The following is a 21,434-nucleotide window of genomic DNA, read 5'->3' as shown; positions in this document are numbered from 1 at the left end:
TATTAACTGGTTTGTTAACAACTGTCAAATTCTACTTTTCCAGTGACATTAGAGGCTCGGCTTTACCTGATCGGGGTAGTGTGTCGTCCACTTCAAAAGAGAACAAAGGGAAACTGACAAAAATAGCACGGCAGCTTGGTATGAACGAAAAATGGTATGTATTTTATGCGAGAGGAAACTGAGGGCATTCAAAAAATTAAGTGCTGCTAGTCAATCAAGAGAAGTACTGATCATACAGAAACCGAGGATGCTAACCTGAGCATGTATTTTTTTGCATTTTTTTACTGTACGTTATTACTGCGTGAATCATCATATAGTACATTGTTCAGGCGTTGACATATGCTAGACCAATGAGCAATTAGTAGTGCTTTATGCACTTATGGTATTGATGCGGCATACTTGCAAATTCAGATGACCAGGTCCTACAACTACTGTACTACCATGTGATCAATAGTGAAAAAAAACAAAAAAAACAAAAAACATTTGAGCCTTGAACAATTGCATTACTCCAATCAGTGTGCATGTGGGTGTGTTGTGAAAGAGAGAGAGAGAGAGAGAGAGAGAGAGAGAGAGAGAGAGAAAAGAGAGGGAGGGGTGATGACGCGAGAGGTAGAGATACCAGTCTCTTGGGTTTTTCTGGTTAGCAAGCCTGGGGCTCCTCGCTGAGTGGTTGCTATGGAGTTCTGACATCATTTCAGTAATGAAAATAGATGAATCTGTGAAGTCAATATGGACAGATATGCCAGGGATGTTGTAGAAAAAAAATGCACAGCACGCATTGAAAAAAAAACCCTCCACTTCCTGCTGAGTCATACACATGCACACGTACACTCGACTCACATAGGTACTGAGATGGGATAGTCCTGGATTGGCTTGTATGGTACCACAAAAATAACTGAAAAGGTAGTGCACAAATCATTTATTTACATAAAAAAATCTTAATAATTTGTACATCTGGTTTAAATAGTGTATCTGAAATGCTGTATTATTTAATAATTATTTTCCCTGAAGCATGATTGCAGTCCCCTTATTTTTCTATAAGTTTTCACAGTGTTTCAGATTGTATTTCACAATGAGTGTGATTTAAGACTTCTAAAAGTTGTAGAACTTGGGGATGGTCAGAACGTGAAGTAACGTAACAAGGCAGGCAAAGCAGGCACTCACAAATATCACAATCAGGTGCAGTTACACTCAATTTTTGTTAGAATTTGTTTTTTTTACAGCTGAGTTACACTACATATTGTTGTTGAAAGGCCGCAGGCAGGCTTATGATCACATTCATATGCAAATAAAGTAAAATAAACAAAAAACATTGACAAATGGGCATATTGCGCATCAAGGGGAAAAGGGGTTCAGGCATGGAGGACCAGGCAACCCCCCTTCCCTCCTTCCCACCCTCTACCTGCCTACTTCTTAATGTTTGAAGTCTGATCTGAGGGTCGGGACCACTGCCACAGTTTAGAGCAGTTGGCCCTGAAATCTTGAGAGTGCATTTGTATTCAGACCTACATGGTAAAATGTGCCGAGACTGCTGGCAGGGGAAATTATATGAGCATGGCCAATAAAGTCAGAGAAGGATAGCCAAGGGATGGTTGGCAAAAAGGTTTGTGGGCACCAGTGAACTGGCAATTAAGGTGTGGGTTTACATAGTAAATACCCAGTAATAACAGGGCCTTTCTATCTACTGTACCTTTACATACGGATGATAGTGCTGTCAGCATATTATTCATACACACAGATCTGCAAAAACAACTAATAGCACATTACCACTTTGGTGATTAATGTACAGTAAGTCTGCTGGATACAGGAGCCGTGCAGTATATGTACACTTAGTGTATTGCTTAACAGAAAAGGCCATGTCCTCTTTTTACAAAATAATAATAATAATAATAATATGACTACATGGATAAAAAAAACTAAATCTGACATCAGACAACTATCTGGCGATCAGGCAAGAAGAAGATTTAAAAGCTAATTAGGCTGATTGTGACCCTCATTCTTCCCATCAGATGTAAGTCTGAAAAACCCTGATTATTGACTGTCTTTAAATATTTTGTTTCCTGTGCTTTGGTGTGCATTAAGTAATTTGTCCTTCGATCTGCTCGGAAAACGGTCAAACGTGAATGTTAAAACGTACTCAATGAACGTGTGGTCAACGTGCAGGCTGATGAGTCAGAATCTTTCACTGTGATGTCCAATGGAATTTCTGCATGGCCATTTAGGACGTGAATTCAAGCTTGTGCTGTTGACTTCATAAATGTTGTCCCTCAAAACAATCAGGCAAACAAACAGTATCTTACACAGAACTTGCTGATGACATTTGTCACTTCATGTTTTAATACCAATATGGCAAACACTGAAATTATTTTGACACAAGTGTGCTTGCGCGTGTGTGCATGCATTGGTTTGGGCCGGCATATACCTCATTTCAACCTTCTAGACCTTGTTTTCCTTCCATCCAGACACCATCTCAAGCAGGCTGTAGAAAAGCAATCTCTCTGCTAAGTGATTTGTGAGAAGTGTCACATTCTCACCTGCTTGTAATTGCCTGCTGTTGTCGCTCAACTGTAGTGATGGGTGCTTTTGAAGCGAGACAGGACAAAGCAGCCGGGAGGGGACAAATACGACCAGCGTGTGAAAAGAATTGCCAAAGATGTATGCAATATGTGAATAGCCTTTGCCTTTATGTTCTGCATGTTTCCTTGTTCAATATATATATATATATTATATATATATATATATATATATATATATATGAATGGATGGATGTTTTTTGTTTTATTTTTTCAATATCGTTCAGCATCTCAGGGCCAACTCTATTAAAAGAATAATAATAAAAGATGTATGCAATATGTGAATAGCCTTTGCCTTTATGTTCTGCATGTTTCCTTGTTCAATATATATATATATATCTATATATGAATGGATGGATGTTTTTTGTTTTATTTTTTCAAATATCGTTCAGCATCTCAGGGCCAACTCTATTAGGATACACAAAAGGATTATTGAACATAGTCAGATGCTCGTTTCGAGCGATAATTACGTTGCTAATACGTACAATATATGGCCAAATCTCTTCTGAGGGAAGACAGCAAGTCTATATTGTAAATAATGTAATAAGTGTAGACTTGCAAGTTATATTGTCACAAAAGTCTGACTCAAGTGACCTTGGTTATAACTCTTTTATGTTTCCTGCACTTCGTGTTCTTTACCATTACCAGTGATTTGTACCTCTGTATATCTTGTTTATCAAGCTGTCTCTTAATTTTATTATTATTTTTTTTTCCCAGTGAAACAGCAACCAATTTTAGAGTATGGGTTGTTTTCACGTTACCCGTTGGGCTGCCTCGAACGGCTGCTATTTTCGATCCCTGAGCTCCCGTTACTCATACATAGGCAAGGTGGACGACATTATGCTTCGAAACTCATTTATTGAAGACGCGACCGACAGCACATAAAGCCCAGACTGACTATTAGGCTACCTGGCGTACACACATCATGGGACTCAGGACTGCGTAACAAAGGCGCAGTATTGTGCCCTTGACCTTTTACTCTATGTGACAGAAATCATGAAGGAGGAGCACTTACCTGTATGCTAACACAGAAAACAAAAGGTGGTGGAATATTATTTTTTTAAGAGGCAAACGCCATTTATTCCATTTTTTTTCAAAAAGTTAAATCTGTATATTAGTTCACTCCAAGCAAAGCGAAATGTTAATTATTTGTTTAAAATCTGATAATTGAAATTCAGTATTTCGCAAAATTCTCAAATCTTTCAAGTGACTAACAAAAAATGATCTTAACTGTAATGTTGGCCTTCTGAAAATAGTATCGATTAAGCTTCTTAGCTTTGCTCGGTGACAGATCAGCACGATGGAGGTTGAGACCGGGCAGCGGGATAGCAGCGTCGGGCAATCGTCCACAAAGCCAAGTCTCCGTGAAGCACAGAGCCGCAGAACGTCCAAAGTCTTTCGTCTGAAGCGTTAGATGATGTCCCCGCTTTCGAGGTTGGACTTGTATCCCAAACCGGGAGCATCTTCGTCACGAGGCTTTGAAGAGTGCGCCGACTAGCAACTCTGGAAAAAGCTTTAGCAAATTGGCAAAGGTTGTCGAAAAAAAAGTCAGAAGAAGGCTCTCTGATGGTTAGCAAGTCCTCTTGTGTACTTGAGTCCCGAGACGCCCGTGAAACATAAAAACACAAACTGTAACAGAGAGTTTCCACACTGGGTATGAGTTAGGTAGGGAGGTTATAAGGCAGCGCGCAGTGGTTCAGCAAAAAAGGTGACATCAGTGAAAACAACCCATTCTGAAAATCTGTTATCTTTATCACGGACAGGCTTGTGTGATGCTCTACTTTAGTTTACTTTTCTTCGGTGTTCCATCCTTTAGAGCTAACCAGTGCTTTCTAGTTTTTTCATTATCAATACTGTCTCATTCATAGATGTAAGATCTTTTTTTTTGGGGGGGGGGGCTTAATGATGGCCTCCTTTACTTGTCTTGAAATCTCTTTGAACTTTAATTTGGTGATCCAATTAAACAGCTAGCAAATACCAACTCAATACATATCACTTTTATCTCCTTCATTTGTCTTCAAGTAACAAGGTAATGGACCGCACCTAGCTAATTAACCTCTTGTAAGGCAGTCATCCAAGTACTTGCATACCCCTAAAAATGGAGGTGCTACACATAAAATGTCTCTGAAATAGTAATGGTATATTTTGTAAACCTTTACACTTCTACTATCTACTCTTCAGCCTACCATTCAATAACCTATCCCAGCGGACTTCTGGTATGAGGCGGGTTAAACTCTGGATTAATTTCATTATGTGTAAAATTCATTTGTGATTAGGTTGACGTGAGAGGTCAGAGGTGAATCGTACTCAAATATGCCTGTACATATGCAAGTAAATAACAAAAAGTGCAAAATACAAGGATGAATTCTAACCACAAAATTGGGTTCGTATTATTTTCCTGAACAACTTGAAGATCTGAGTAAGCAAAGAGAGCACAACTGTACTGCAACCTGCAATGTGAAGCATCCTTAGTGTTAAATGAAATCTGGATTCCGTCATTGGTAATCATGAATCGTCAATCATACTATCCCTTCCGGTGCAGCGTCTGCAGTGATGCGGACTTTGTATCGGTCTGTTGTGGTAAAGAGGGAGCTAAGTCGAAAGGTGAAGCTCTCAATTTACCACTCGATACGTGTTCCTACCCTCACCCATGGGCACGAGCTGTGGGTCGTGACCCAAAGAACAAGACCCCGGATATAAGCATCAGAAATAAGTTTCCTCCGCAGGGTGTCTGGGCTCTCCCTTAGAGATAGGGTGAGATGGTCATCCGGGAGGGGCTCAGTGTCAATCCGCTGCTCCTCCGCGTTCAGAGGAGCCAGATGAGGTGGCTGGGGCATCTGATCCGGATGCCTCCCGGACGCGTCCCTGGTGAGGTGTTCCGAGCATGGCCCAGCGGAAAGAGACCCGGGGATGACCCAGGACATGCTGGAGAGACTATGTCTCCTGGCTGGCCTGAGAATGCCTTGGGTTCCCTCCAGAAGAGCCGGAAAAAGTGGCTGGGGAAAAGGAAGTCTGGGTATCCCGGCTGAAGCTACTTCACACGTGATCCAGCAGGACCCGGAGAAGTGGTAGAATATGGATGGATGGATGGATGGATGGACTATCCCTTCCCATTGTGTAACTTTAGCCCCAGCCTCTTCCTCTACTATGTTACGGTTTCTAGACCCAAGACAGTAGGGACCACATCTCCTTGGAGACCACTTATTAATATTTCATGCACATTATTACTATTTCCTGGTCACAAATTATTGTTTCATGTGCATCTTCCACTGAGTTCGGTCCCACAAATTAATATTCTGTGCACACTTCATATTGTGGCCACCATTAAAACAATTTTTCCGTGTATGTCATGTCTGGGCCGTGATTAAAACAATGTTTCTTGTTTTCAGTTTCTTTTTGCATATGCCACTGTACGGGTCACTGATTGAAGCCTGAGTTAGATTTATAGATTTTGATCTCCATAGAGCACAAACTGATCTGAAGTGTTCCAATGGTTTGACATGACAAATACTATTGAGAATATTCCAACTGTGCAGAAGTACTTGGAAGCATTGGGAATTTTATGAATGAATATCCAAATAATAATTACTGTACATTCTTGTCAAAAAATGTTCCTCACATGCACATAAAAAAAGTCTTTTTTTTTTTGCACGTTTTAAGTAAAATAGGGAGAAACGCTTATACTTGAGAGGTGCACTCTCATAATTTTGTGTGTTGGTACAGGCAAAAAAGCTGATCCTTAACGATAAATTGCAATCCATACAAGTGAGATCCAAAACCAGGGACTTATGGGACAACTGGAATATTGAGCAGTTATTTTTGTTTCACTGAACTTCTAATTATCTTGTAATGAAATATGAGCAGAGCAAAAGGCAAAAGAGAAGAAGCTAATTGGGACTCGTATCTCTTTTTGTGTCCTTGGGGTTATTGCATGCCTGTATTAGTTCCTATTGTTGTATTCTGTTGCAGCAGGTCTGCACACTTTCTTGAAAGTGTATAAATCTTTTTTTTCCCTTTGCCTAAAAGTATGTTAGAAACATTTGTAAGCCTGCACCTCTTGTATAACTTTAACCCCACAGCCTTTAATAATTAGGATAATGATCAGGCACCATTCCATGCCCAATTTAACTTACATCTAGAGATAGTTGGGATCAAACAGCTCAGTGATTTCTCTCCTTTGTACCCATAAATATTCTGCTTTCACCCAGGCAGCTTCCTTCATTACTTTACAAAAAGATGGTCATTTGTACTAAAACGGGCAACTTTAGCCTCATCCCTGGGTAGTATGAAATAGTTGTATCACAGTGTTTTGATGACGATGGAATCGACAAGTTCGCCTTCCCAATGATTCCTGTTGTACCTTAGTCATTAGAGGTTTATGCAAAACAATTTTGGAGTGACAGGAACGATGCAGTGCTGAGTTTCTAGAGTGATGAAACACTTTGATTTCTAAAAAGGGCCTTGGTGTCCTAGACTCACACTTTATTCACACCTTTTTATCATTTGGATCAGGTGAAGTTTTTTTTTTTTTTAACCATTCCGAGAAGAGGAGTAAGTCTCACGTCAAAGTTGCAAGTATGTCACAAGTCTTTGCCTTCAGGTTTTTGTGAAAAGCAGGTGGACTTCCACTCAATTGCCTACAAGTGGAGTCAATTAATTAGTGAAATCAACTCAGAAGTTAAGTCATACAATATTGCTCATTCACGACAAAAATTGGAGTGATCTTATTCATTCGCACTATAATTGAGGTTTTTGACCTCTTGAGGTCACAACACATATAAGTACATTTACACCTATGAATAATAAATGAACCTCTTAAGAGTATCCATCCATCCATTTTCTTAGCTGCTTATCCTCATGAGGGTTGCGGGATTGCTGGAGCCTAGCCCAGCTGTCAACAGGCAGGAGGCAGAGTACACCCTGAACCGGTTGCCAGCCAATCGCAGGGCAAATGGAGAAAGACAACAGTTGCAGTCACAATCACACCTACGGGCAATTTAGAGTCTCCAATGAATGCACGTTTTTGGGATGTGGGAGAAAGAAAATGCACTTTATGGGAACAAATATATGTAAAATCATGAATAATGAATGTAAACATTATATATTGAAATATACCGTGTATGCCAGTAAACCCTTCATTTTCAGATCTATTTTAGTGTGTTTGTGTCTGAATGAATGAGGCAAGTATGGCAGACATGCTGGCATTGCGCAGCAGTGAATCAACCCACTCAAGGCGCCATCTGTGTAAACACGTCTATGATACATTCACAATCGCAGCTTTTCACCAGTATAGTTTCCTCTCTCTTTATTGTCTATCACTTTATTGTCATTTTTATTTTGAAACTAACTTAGAGACGAGCTTGCCTGCACCTGTGGATTTCATTGTGACAGATGATGGCAGATATCACGCAGTAGCTGTTGCGGCTCTGAGTTTTTAAAGGTTTGCACATGACACACAAATAAATACCGTTATTCCTGGCCTACGGAGCGCACCTGGTTACAAGCCTCACAGAGTACATTTGCAAAGGAAATACCATTTGGTACGTACATACACTGCAGTTGTGTAAAAGCCATAAGTGCCTACATTGAAACACAAGATATTTACAAAGAAAGAAGGTACACAGAAAGATTTTAACGCTAGTGCTGCCCTAGCAGGGCCAGTTAAAATAAAACTTACCGGTAAATATCACTGAGACACGCCAGTAACACAGCAGCAACATGCTAGCGCAGTGCTAACAGGGCCGGTAAAAGTCACTTCCTCGGCACATATATTCCACCGGTCTCATTCTTACCTTTTCCTTCCTCGCGTTAGAAAAAATGCACAAATTAGCTGCATCACCGCATAAACCGCAGGTTTGAAAGTGTGTGAAAAAAGTCGGCTTGTAGGCCGGAAATTACGGTAATCAAATAAATAACAATAATAATGCCTTCTCTTTCAATAATAAAAAGGCAAAGTAATTTCAAAATGTGGATTTTCAAATGTAAACAGTCTGTATTAAGTCATTCTTGTTTTCCATGGAAAGTACATAATAATGTGAATTTTTCTGATCAGTATAGTTATGGAAACATGAATTAAATTGACACGACATAAATGCTGTAAATAATAACGGTAATTTTTCATGCGTGAGGCTGGGTGGATTTCAGAAGCACAGAAATGCTATAAAAGAGAACAAGTCATGATTAAACCAGAAGAGCCTCACACTAAATTTTGCTCTTAGTGAGATACATCAAGGCACGAGTAGAAACAAATCATTTCCATCACCCTAAACCCCTATCTGGGTTAACGTTAGATGCAAATGCTGGCAGGATCAAATTCATAAATCAACAACAGTGACATCGCTGAATGATGTCAACAAACATGACCTACAAGTTCCTTGTTGCAAAATAGAATCCAGTATTTAATGAATGGAAACATCCTCGTTACCACCTCATCACCGGCGGGAAACTCACTTCGATTCCTCTTTTGTGCATTTGCTGATGATCAAGGTTAAAAGTCAGTTAGCATGAAGAAAAGAAGACAAATGGATGGGAACGGAAACATGCCGCATAACTCGAGTCTGAACAGTGAAAACCTTGACGATAATAGTATTTACTGATATCCAATTATATTTATACAACAGAAGGAATAATCAGTCTCAAAAGAAAAGCGAACACTTTTTGTGATATGTTCTTTTTCCAGGAAAATCAAAGCCTGAAACATTTCGTGTGTGTGGAAAAGAAGAACAGATCATCACTGAAAATGACATTCTATTCAAATACTTAAAAAAAAAAAATACCGACAATGACAGTATATGCATTCCTTTTCATTTATCTATTTTCTAACCACCTTCGTTTATTTATATCTATTTTATGTGACTGTCAATGTTGCTACCAATGGTACAGATACAGTACATAATGGTGTGGCTCTGACACATCAATATAATAATAGAATACCTGTCTTGTAAATTATTTGACTTACATCTTCAAAATATGAATACTACTGCAATAAATACCTTTCTCGTCTTACTTGTATTATTTTATTGATATTTATTTGCAAGCACATTTAAAGCTATTACAGAGAGAGAGAGAGAGAGAAGAGAGAGAGAGAGAGAGAGAGAGAGAGAGGAGAGAGAGAGAGAGAGAGAGAGAAAGAGAAATACAAGTGAGCGATAAAATGTGTGATCTACAGATAGGCCTAATCGTATTAACAGTTCTTCTTCTTGAACTGTTTAGAGGTTAACCATCCATCCATTTTCTGACCCGCCTATCCTCACAAGGGTCGCGGGAGTGCTGGAGCCTATCCCTTGAATCTTCAGGCAGGAGGCGGGGTACACCCTGAACTGTTGGCCAGCCAATCGCAAGGCACATATAGACAGACAAGGGTCACGCTCACAATCACACCTTAGGGGCATTTGAGAGTTTCCAATGAATGCATGTTTTTGGAATGTGGAAGAAAACGGGAATGCCCTGAAGAAACCCACGCAGGAATGCGGAGAACATGCTTTTTCCACTCAGGCGGGGTCGAGATTTGAACCCTGGTCCTCCGAACTGTTAGGCCAACACTTTACAGCTGTGTTACAATTATTTTATGAAAACACACGGGGTTTACCAACAGCACGAGGGGAGGAAATCAAGATTTTGTCCCACTTTGAACGTGTGCCTGAGCTTGTGTTTCACTGTCAGCTGCTGTTAAAGTGAATGTCAGCATGAGGGCAAAAGAGTTAGGTCTGTCTTCTCCACATTGCTCTCTTCCGAGTACCAAGGGTCCTCAACCCCTCTCGAGTATGTAAACGTTTGCCCACACCAAGCACACACCGTAATAGCCCTCAGGGTTAATTGACCACAAGCAGCGCACTTGTTCCCCAAACAGACATTCTGAGCGTGGGCGCCCCTCCGCACCTTCGTCACTAACCTACACATGATATCATTATCAGCTCTGTCCGTCATTCTCATCCCAAGTCTCTTCTTCTTTTTTTGGGGACAATATTCCGAGGCAACCTTCAGTGCCCTTCTATTAACCCCAAATTGTTACCTCAAGGGAGTTATGTCCACACTTGTATGTGACTTTTCCAACAAAGTTCCTACGACTCACTGAGGCATCTTACTTATCCACGACACGTCAACTTTTTATCACCTAACGGAAGCACCCAGATGCAAAAGCTTTTAGAATGGACTCAATGCTAGTACTGTGCTAGCATGTGTGCTATTACAATCTCCTATGACTTACATTTCTCTTGAAGGTGTAACTGTGGCCAAACATCCTCCATGATAGTTCCACTTTTTAGGCTGTACAAAAAGTGACCCTTCTGGTTTTCAATCTGCATGTATTCTTCCTCTCTGATGCTGCCCTCTTGGACTCACTGTATTCATGCAAAGATGGAATCGATTCGTCCATCATTATAGACAGCACAAAAGGTTGGACATAATTTCCCTAGAACTTTCAATGAGAGCTACCAGATTTGGCAAAATTTTTCCCGACTTATCCCTCTGGCCGCCATTCACATTGTCCTTAACATTTGGGTTTTGGATCATTTACGTGTCTTTTCATTATACACCACTGCTTTCTGTATATTTACATTGTTAAGCATACCAACAATCATTAATAACTGGACCGAGGAGCAATGTTTCAGTCCTCAAGACACGTACATTGCACATACGCAAGGGGAACCCATGTGAGACCATGGGATCTTTTTTGTTGTTGTAAATATTAGCAAATGTTTTGTTTATGTCCTTTATGTATGTTGAAAATGTCCTTTTCAATAACTGGCTGGAGGAATCCATCCATTTATTATTTGAGCCATTTATCCTCAAAAGGGAACTGGTTGCCAGCCAATAGCAGGACTCAAAGAAACAACCAAGAGGCAATTTAGAGTATTCACTTAATGCATGTTTTTGGGATGTGGGAGTAAACCGGAGTGCCGGCAGGAAACCCACACAGGCACGGGGAGAACATGCAAAGTCCACACAGGCGGGGCCGGGATTTGAACCCCAGTCCTCAGAACTCCGATACAGATGCTTTAAATCAGTCGTTCACCATGCCGCAGCTAGAGGAATCATCAGATTAAATCAAGGACAAGACATGCACATGTAGTTGCAGGTCACAATTATTAATTTCAGGGCATGTAATGATTATTGCTCGTCTCTCCCAGGGCAATTCTTCTTAATATATGCAATATTATACGCAGCATGGCCACATACAGCCTCTCGTCACACACTCTGAATGAGTCAAATCAAACAAAACATGACCTGCAATTTTGAACTTGCCAGGGCCACGTGTCAAATAGAAAGAATTATAACTATTATTTGACCATTGTATAACAAAGTAGGATGACTGGTGGGAAAATGTTTTCACTGGGTGACTTATTATTTTAACTTCATCTGTTGTTACAAAACAATGTAAAATTCACACCAAGACAGTCACAAGACCTGACAGTCCAGCCATCCATCGTTTTCTTCACTAGGATTGTGGAACCGCTGGAACCTATCCCACCTGACATCAGCTAGAGTTGAGGGTAATACACCAAGCCAACCGCTCCATTTGCCAAAATTTTTGTCATGATTCATGCATGTGCCAGCACACAACACTTGATAGGTCTCCCGCTGCTGGGCTTGGTTAGCATCAGCGGCTAATCATGGGAAAATGAGTGCTACAAGGGATGCTAGAATGGTGCGAGTTGGCATTAACTGGTGCATTAGCAAGTGTTGGGCAATTACTTTAATGATGTAAATTGGACTGAGATTTCCCTCTGCACAGGAAGTGAAGAGGAGAAATGTAACAATGATTATGATTAGGTAGCTAATTATAGTATCAGCTCAGTGCTGCACATATGCTTAGGCAGTCTGTTTATTTAGATGGCAGGGATGTGCTGATTGCAGCAGTTCAGCTCGTGTGTGTGTGTGTGTGTGTGTGTGTGTGTGTGTGAATGAGTGAAAGAGAGCGAGAACCAAGTTAGAAACTGCTCAAAGGCATCTTTTGTTTGATAAATGTCCCAATGAAAACTCTGGGCCCTTTTAATGCATGTTTAGATATGCTACACATGGAGAAGTGGTACTTGAACGAGTCACTATAGCACCCTTGAAGGTTTTAACTGGGCCCATTCGTCTTCAAAATGCTAACTCAGTAACTCTGTACAGCACTTAACTACCTTACATGGGATATGGTTTTTATTCATGAATAAGATCTATAGACACGCGATAGGCTTGAATTGCCTAAAAATGTGACAACTGACAATTGCACGGGTTGCATTAAGGCACAGGTGTCAAACTCAAGGCTCGGGGGCCAGAGCCAGCCCGCTACATGATTTTATGTGGCCCGCAAAGGCAACCCGAATCACATGTGTCAACGCCCGTGATTCTTGTTAAAGTCTGTACAGAAATTTCAAATTGTCATATCATAAATGATAACATGGAGATATTGCAAGCATTTTTGGCTTACCTAAATAGTAGTACTAGTTCATAAATTTCATGTATAAATATGGTTAGGATATTGAAATTTTTTATGGTTTCAGTCATAACGGCCCTCTGAGGGAAACCGCAACTACAATGTGGCCCACGACATAAATGAGTTTGACACCCCTGCATTAACCCTTTCCGGGCAGGGGTTACAAATTTGCAACAGGTTTAATATAATCAAAAATATTAAGTCCAGAGTATCATTTTCTGAAAGTATCAGATTTTTCTCTATGCAATATTTTATCTGGTCCAGAGAGAGTTAAGGTATCAACTGGCAAGTTCTTACAGGTTGTTTAGACACTTTAAAAGCATCTCACCACACCAATAATCAGTAGCACTGCCTTGTTCCTTTCCCAGATTCTCTGCTGTCCAGCCCTTTTTTTGTCATCTGTCATCCTATTGATTACTTCCTGCATGCCCCCCCCCCCTTCATACACAAATAAGAACATGATTTGACTGTTGTACGATTACTTGTCGTCAATTATGTACACCGTCTAATTGTTGTTCTACTGTGGTTAGCGCCCCCATTCCCTTTGTTGATTCTGTCCCTCGGTCTGTACCCTAAATCCCTTTTCTGTCAAGCTGCATTTTCAACGAACATTAAAGTAAATTAAATAAATGAAGAATAAACATTTCAAACTCTTCCAGCACAAAAAGCACACAAATCCACTCCTCTGCATGGCCATACAGCTGAACAGGATGGGCAAGATAGATAGATAGATAGATAGATAGATAGATAGATAGATAGATAGATAGATAGATAGATAGATAGATAGATAGATAGATAGATAGATAGATAGATAGATAGATAGATAGATAGATAGATAGATAGATAGATAGATAGATAGATAGATAGATAGATAGTGTACACTAAATTGCAATTTTAATTACATTAAAATACCACATGGGCCAAAACGTTGCCAAGCTACAGTATGAGCGGTTTAAACTGTTAGTGGATGTTCTGTCTCCATGTTTACCGAAAATTGTTTATTAATATCATAAAAGCCATTTTATGTACACTATTTATGTCAGTGCTATTTTAAGGTTTGTCGGCACGCCCCTCGGCAAGCTACTGATGTGGATTACGAGGACAGAGTATGTGACCTCGATGTTCCAGAGCAGGATTCGTTGACAGAACAAGAGAGCAAAGATCACCTCTGTGTTCCCCACAGTATGTAGAAAGCTGGGGGTTAGCCCACCACCTGGAGTTAGCCCACAGCTGTGGAGGGATCCCGTCTCAAGTGGACACTACACACTCACACCACAGCTTCATGCAACACATCCACCTCAGTTCTAAAACTGTTCTGAAGGAATTTTAAAATGAAAGGTTACCATTTGCTATTAACTGATGAGCTTGTCTGTCTTTACACTTCACAAATAAGTCATGTCATACATGGCATTCACACCAGACTCACATTGACAGGAAAATAAAACAGACCCTGGTACTTATGAGAAGAAAAGGTTCTATTTTTCTTCTTGTAATTGCAGTCATCCTTGTCGTGAATTAATTGCCTTTTCTCTAAATGTGCTAGTTTGGGCACTCCCTTAAACTCCAATGCCACAGAGGGATCTAAAAATAGTTGCACTCATTCAAATGAGGTTTTATTTTGGGTAATATCCATTTAGCAATGGTATAAATTGTACAGTGATGGGGCCGTGCCACAGCGTTACAACAAGGCCAAGTCAAAGAGAAATGTCACAGGGCACAGAAAGGTGAAGTCATTTGACACATATATGAGGAATTTAGTTAACAATGAAACAGTTACGATGACAAAAAGTAAAAGGGTCTACAGCAGGAGCGTCAAACTCATTTTTATCATGGGCCACATTGTAGTCACGGTTTCCCACAGAGGCCCGTTAAGACTGCAGGACTATAACGGTTTTCCATCGCCTCATCATATTACACACAAAATTTATGAACTAGTTTTGGAATCGGAAATCAAGGGTAATGGGTTTTCAAACCATTGTTAATATTTGGGAACACAAAAATTCTGAAAAATATCTCAATGGTATCATTTATCATAGATGACAATTTGTAATATTGGTACATATTTTCACAAGAATCATTGAAGTCACATAAAATCAGGCCGGATCTGTCCCTCAGACCTTGAGTTTGACACCCGTTCTCGAAAGTAATGGTCCCCAACCTTTAATGCACCGGGATCGGTTTCGAGTAGGCATTATGACCAGCTGTCAAGGTGTGGTGTATATACCCTGTTAAAATAAAATTCTATAGAAATCTATAAAATTTGTAGAGAACAACTTGTTCTATAGAATTTTGGCTGTGATTTTCTATAGAAATTGTACAGAAACATAGAATTTCTATAGGACTTGGGTCCATAAGTTCTATACTTTAGAAATTCTTTAGAAATGTTCTATAGAAAATTTTTAGCAGGGTATATATATATATATATATATATATACTTCAAAAATAAATTCATACGATTGTCTTAAAAATTAATGTTAATGCATGAAAAATTCAACTCACCATAATGCATAGCCGTGATGAGTTATCCTTTCAAGCAACTGTGCCTCGATTTTCTGCTATTTCATTTATTCTTCTTCGCAGGACGTTTTCAACCTTTTTTTTCCTGTAGCCTCTCCGAAACGTTTCTTGCAATTGTTTGGCATCAGGTCGCAATCACAACGTAGTATGGCGTCTGGTCGCTATCAAAACCCGAGCTCAAGCTACGTAGAAACGAGGGTAATGGACACATTTATAAAAAGCGGGATGGCGCAGACCATTAAAGTGCTCGCTGACTTTTGCAATAGCACCTCTCACTTTTGAGCTGTCGTTGTTTTGATAGCGACCTGACGCCATACCTTTGGGGCTTGCGAATCACCTGTTGCGATGAACCAGTAACACAGATAGGAATCTTGTTTTTTCATTTTAAATGCAGCTTTCTTTTTGCAAGCAGACTGTGACCCCTCTGTTAACTCATTGTTGTCTTGTATAAACCCTCCAAAGAAACTATCCTGTGAACTGTTTCTGGTTGAAAAAGACGAGTCAAAGAGTCAAGAGTGGCAATGAGATGATGGCGGAAGTGGTTGCCTTTCAAAATAAGACACCCAGAAGAAAAAACACAATTTAATCATTTATCATTCATTCATTGCGGCCCGTTACAAGTTGGTTTACGGACCGGTATCAGTCCAGAGCCCGCTGGTGGGGATCCACTACTCTCCAGGATATACATTGGAATGCAGAGGTACGAAGTCCACATCCTAAGGATAGTGCAGAGAGCTCACTTGCCGTTAATAAATGAGTCCAATACTATATCCATAAAATGGATGCATTGGGGTGGCACGGTGGTGCAGTTGTAGAGTATTGGTCACACAATTTTGAGGAACGGGGTTCAAATACCGCCCTCCTGTGGAGTTTCCATGTTCTCCACATACTCGTGTGGGTTTTCTCGAGTCACTCAGATTTCCTACCACATCCTAAAAACATGCTTTAGTTGGGGATTCAAAATTGCCCCTTGATGTGATTGTGAGTGCGCCTGTTGTCTGTCCCCTTGTGCCCTGCAATTGGCAGCCAACCAGCTCAGGGCGTACCCTGCCTCCTGCCCGATGACAGCTGGCATTGGCTCCAGTACTCCCGCGACCCTCATGAGTATAAACGACTCAGAAAATGGATGGATGGATGGATGGATATCTATGTGGGTGTTTCTGTGTGGTGTTCTACAGTTGCGGAGCATAATAAATGAAATGCGTCACTGTGAGTTCTCGTTCTAAATTTAGGGACTGATGGAGGACCGCTAAATGGACACCTGAGAGTTCGTTATGGCTTGTAAATTAGATGAGATAAAGATTTAGATGTTAAATGAGATGGAAAACCATTAAGAGCTTTACAAACCAATAAAATAATTTTAAAAGCAATCCTGAAGCACACTGCCATGGTAACTCGTGAAACAGAGGGCACCATAGGCTTACCGCCAGGCTGCAATTTCATTGAAAAACAACAACAAGGCAGCTCAGCATTTGACGTAGCTTTCTTCGTAAAGTGTGAGGAAGTGGCATTGCTAGACATATTTTAATAATATAAAGTATTCCACACCCTTAAAGTTACTGTACAACAGCAAGATAGATGTCCTAATATCTTCATGGCATTTATTCGTTGTATTAATCAAGTGTATTTGTTGTATTCACTACATTATTTCATTGTATTCTTATGCCTGTCCTGGGACTAAGAATGCAAATTAGCTGAACCCAGAGAACCTCAATGCATCAATCCAATTTACCTGTGTGCATTATAAATTACAATATGTACAGTACCTCTGGCGGCATGGTGGTTCAGTTGGTAAAGCGTTGGCCTCACAGTTCTGAAGTCCCAGGTTCAATCCCAGACCTGCCTGTGTGGAGTTTGCATGTTCTCCCCGTGCCTGCGTGGGTGTTCTCCGGGAACTCCAGTTTCCTCCCACATTCCAAAAACATGCAACATTAATTGGACACTCTAAATTGCCCTTAGGTGTGATTGTGAGTGCAACTGTTTGTCTTGATGTGCCCTGCAATTGGCTGGCAACCAGTTCAGGGTGTACCCCGCCTCCTGCCCGTTGACAACTGGGATAGGGTCCAGCACTCCCGTGACCCTCATGAGGATAAGCGGTGAAGAAAATGGATGGATGGACAGTACCTCCTGCTATCTAGTGGAAAAAAAGGTGTATTCTGCCTGTTCATGTAGATCACTGGCATAGATGGTTAAAATGATGCAAGATATGATACATTGATACAAGAATACTATGAATAATGTTCAGACCGATTCAGTGGAATTTGATTATTTGCTGCCGAACACCGGTTAATTGCCCACAAATGTACCACAGCGCACTTGTATAGGGTACCTGTTCATTTGCTTCCCAGATCAATTCAAGGTCACATTGTCTCACCACAACTGAACTGTGTGACACTCTCCACAGAAAGTTTGATTACTGTTTTCACATCCGACCAAATGAAGCGTGCCAGGGAGGGGAACCAAATTAAAATAGATGCTAGTCTAATCAGTCCTGGGTAATCGGGAAAGACTCCAGTCTTGAGATTTCATTCCAAGAGCTTGAGAAGCTAATAGTGGCTCGAATGCATCATCATGTTGAGCAGTTCCAGTTGTACGTGTAAATCATGTTATTAATGTTGGCTATTTCAGCTTTATCAATACAGCAATTCAATACAATATTACAGTATTTCTCTCTCTGTTCAGTCTTCTTGATTTTATGTGAAAAAAAAGAGGCTTAAACACTAATATTTCAGTTCCAGTCTGAAAATGATAGAACTTGATTTAACTTGCTTTTACATAACGTTGGGAAGAACTTTAGCCATCAGAAAACACGCAGTAACAAATGGTTGAAAGACTTTTGGACATAAATGATCGAGTTGGAGGAGTCGTACTTAGTTGTACCATGGACAAGTCCATTTGTGGTGTACTTCAAGTGGAAATTATACATTTGAACGCTTGACCCCAGCTTGAGGAGATACAGTGGCTGTGTTGTGCTCTGGTGGGTAAAATCGCTGGCAAGGCATTGGTGCGTTTGTCCCCTCAGTGGGAACGGTCATTGTAAAAAATGCTAAACTGTTCTGATTTATAACCTCTGTCCCACAATGAAACATTTATACTGGGAAGGTGGCGGTCACTTTCAGCATGGCGATGCGCTTATCCAAATCCACAACGGAAGACAAGGAGATGAGTGATGTCCTGGCCGGCTATTGCTGCAGACTGTGAAACCTAAAAGGAGGCTTGGGTGCAGGAAATCCTAAAGGGAATGTGTGAAAAGATGTTGTTTAAAAATCAAAAAAGAAAGGTGACTTACAAACATAGGGCCCACGGGCTGGAAACGGCCCACGGGGAGGTTCGATCAGGCCCGCAGGATAATTTAAAAGTGAAAAAAATGCATAAAAGACAGGGAATACATATTTTTAATGAGATGCAATATATGGATTATCGGCTAGGGTGCATACTGTTTTGATCAGACCAGAAGACAGAATGTTTGGATCAGCGAAGACGACAGCATGCACTTGTACAGGCCAAAAGATGCCAAGTATCGGGGGAAAAAAACAAGTGCAGACTTGACTCATGTCTTTGAAATGCTGCCTTAGATACTGTTTGCATTGAAAAAATACTGCTCTGTGAAGATGAATCATTAGTGTGGTGATTAAAAAAATTAGCAATTTAATGTTAGTTAGCAACTTCACTACAAAAAGTATGGTGAAATTCAGAATTTCAACTATGAAGTTTACACATTTACAGGACATGTGAATACTTTCTACTTTACACATTTATTTGCACTCTCATTCGTCTGTAAAGTGTAGAAAGGGATTACATTTACATTTTATATGCACATGTGCAAATGGTTTAAAAACTCCTTTCTTTGTAAATCTCGTTTAATCTTCAAGTGCATTCCTATATTTTTCAATACCAATTACTTGTTAAAGTTTTGTGCCTTTATACGGTCAGTGGGATCAGTTTCAATGCATATATGTGAATGATAAAAGTCGATTGCACATATTGTTTAACAAAATCTGAGGTGTTTCATGAAATGTTTTCTAAAAGGAATGTTGATTAAATTTAAACATTTTCCTAATGTTCTTCCGTTTTTTTACACCAAAACAAAGGAAAGACATAATATTTTGGTTGTTTACAGGAGAGTATGGTATAATTTTAATGGTCCGGCCCACTTGACGTCTACCGAGGCCATATCTGGCCCACATTGTGAAATGAGTTTGACGCCGTGACTTAGACGGTCAGAAAGGAGAGAAAGAAGAAGAAGAGTTTCCAGAAAATACCCCACCCTTATAAATTTCCTGTGTATTGTAAAATTTGACATGTAAAATCAGTATGGCCCAGATATCAGATTTGCAAACAAATCATCCACAAAAATCTTACAAGGGGAACAAAATATTTATCATGGTATGAACTCTGGGTCACAAGGACAGTAGTAATCCCATAAACATGCTGCTCACTTAACATAAACCTCTGCGCCGTCTGTGGTTCTGAAACTTAAACAGACATTTTATGATCTGAACTTTAGTCACGCTAAAAACAATCCTTTTATTGTGATCCATCCATTTTCTACACCGTTTATTGTGTTGACGACCGGGTGGGAGAAAACACAGCACACCAGCAACAAAACCCCATCTCAACTATGAAATATGTTTTATAAATTGTTTCAGAATGCAATGGTACCTCAGAGCCGAGACAGATTGCGATCATGAACAGAAAAAAAAAAAAAAATCAGTTTGCTAGTAAGACCAACTATCGGCCAATTAAAGCTTCAAGCTCCCATGCCATCAAATGATTGTACATTTTTTCATAATCTTTTTAGTCCTTTCATCAGGTTTTCAAGCTATTCTGGTCTTTATGCCTGGTAATTGAGAAGCCAACATTTCTCATTACGATTCAATAATAAGTTGTACTCTGTTTGGTTCAGTTTTTCCCAATTTAATTATGGAAAACAACTTTGCTCAAATTGGTCCCCGGCGATATCACCATGTCTTGTGGTGGCCAAGCATTGAAGTCAACATCACATTTGGATCCACGATTGTGGCGGTCTTCATATTATTGTGAAGCAGAATTCGCCAAGCGTTGGATTGTTGGTCTCCTGAAAGAGAACGTCATCTAAAAAAGGGACCTGGAATGAAAGAGAGTGCAAGCCTGGACCACGGCCAAGAAGGGCGTGGCCTGGCCACCGCTCTGAGTGGTTTAATTTATGACACATGTCGTCGGTCACATGTGGCACTGTGATTAGACCATGTATTTAAGTTGGAGTTTTGTCACTGGCATTTGCCAGTTTGTTACTTTACCGCATCCTGGGTTACTCCGCCACTGTACCATTATAGTCCAGTCATGCTTTTGTTCTGCCCTTGAGTTGACTCGTAGTTATCGGAGCTTGTTTCTTGTTTTGTGGATCCTGCCTTCTTGGACTGTGTTGTCGTGCACAACTTAGTTTATAATATAGCCAATTGAACATCATATCCTCGTCTTGGAGTCCTGCATTTGGGTCCACCCCCACACCATTGGTTCGTGACATTGTCCAAGGTCTTGTTGAGCGAATCCTAGACTTCTGATAATCACCCTTTGATCACTTATTTTGTTGGACAACACATATGCATTATCAGGAGTTTGCCTGACTCTTGCGAGGCTTTGCAGTGGTTCATTCTGACACAGTTGCTATATTGAGCAGAAGAAAAGAGTCCTATTCGGAGATCTCTCCACAACCTGATTGAGATGCTGTGGTATACACTAAAAAGGGGGAGTTAGGAAGGCACCGTATGTGTGTATGCGCAATCAAAACTACCAAAAAACATTTATTGCACATCGGTCTCTCAATTTATAAGTGAACCGAAATATCCACATTTGGACGGACAGCACAAGAACAATTCTACAATGCATGAAAGCTGTTGTTTTTGTTGGTCTAAATGCAAAGATGGCAGCATGGTGGAGCAACT

At 40.3% G+C, this 21,434-nt stretch overlaps 1 long non-coding RNA gene across 1 annotated transcript in view; it reads right to left on the bottom strand.

Moving 5' to 3' along the window:
- Nucleotides 1–17,844: 17,844 nt before the first annotated feature.
- The window catches only part of LOC133504649 (uncharacterized), a 31,910-nt gene continuing 28,320 nt past the window's right edge, over nt 17,845–21,434 (bottom strand). The window contains exon 4 of the long non-coding RNA XR_009796042.1: nt 17,845–18,742. This is a non-coding gene — a long non-coding RNA (uncharacterized LOC133504649). The remainder of the gene's footprint in view (nt 18,743–21,434) is intronic.

This window comes from Syngnathoides biaculeatus, chromosome 8 (genome assembly GCF_019802595.1).
Source record: "Syngnathoides biaculeatus isolate LvHL_M chromosome 8, ASM1980259v1, whole genome shotgun sequence".
Taxonomy (NCBI): Eukaryota; Metazoa; Chordata; class Actinopteri; order Syngnathiformes; family Syngnathidae; genus Syngnathoides; species Syngnathoides biaculeatus.
This window is presented reverse-complemented; position numbering and strand designations above follow the sequence as displayed.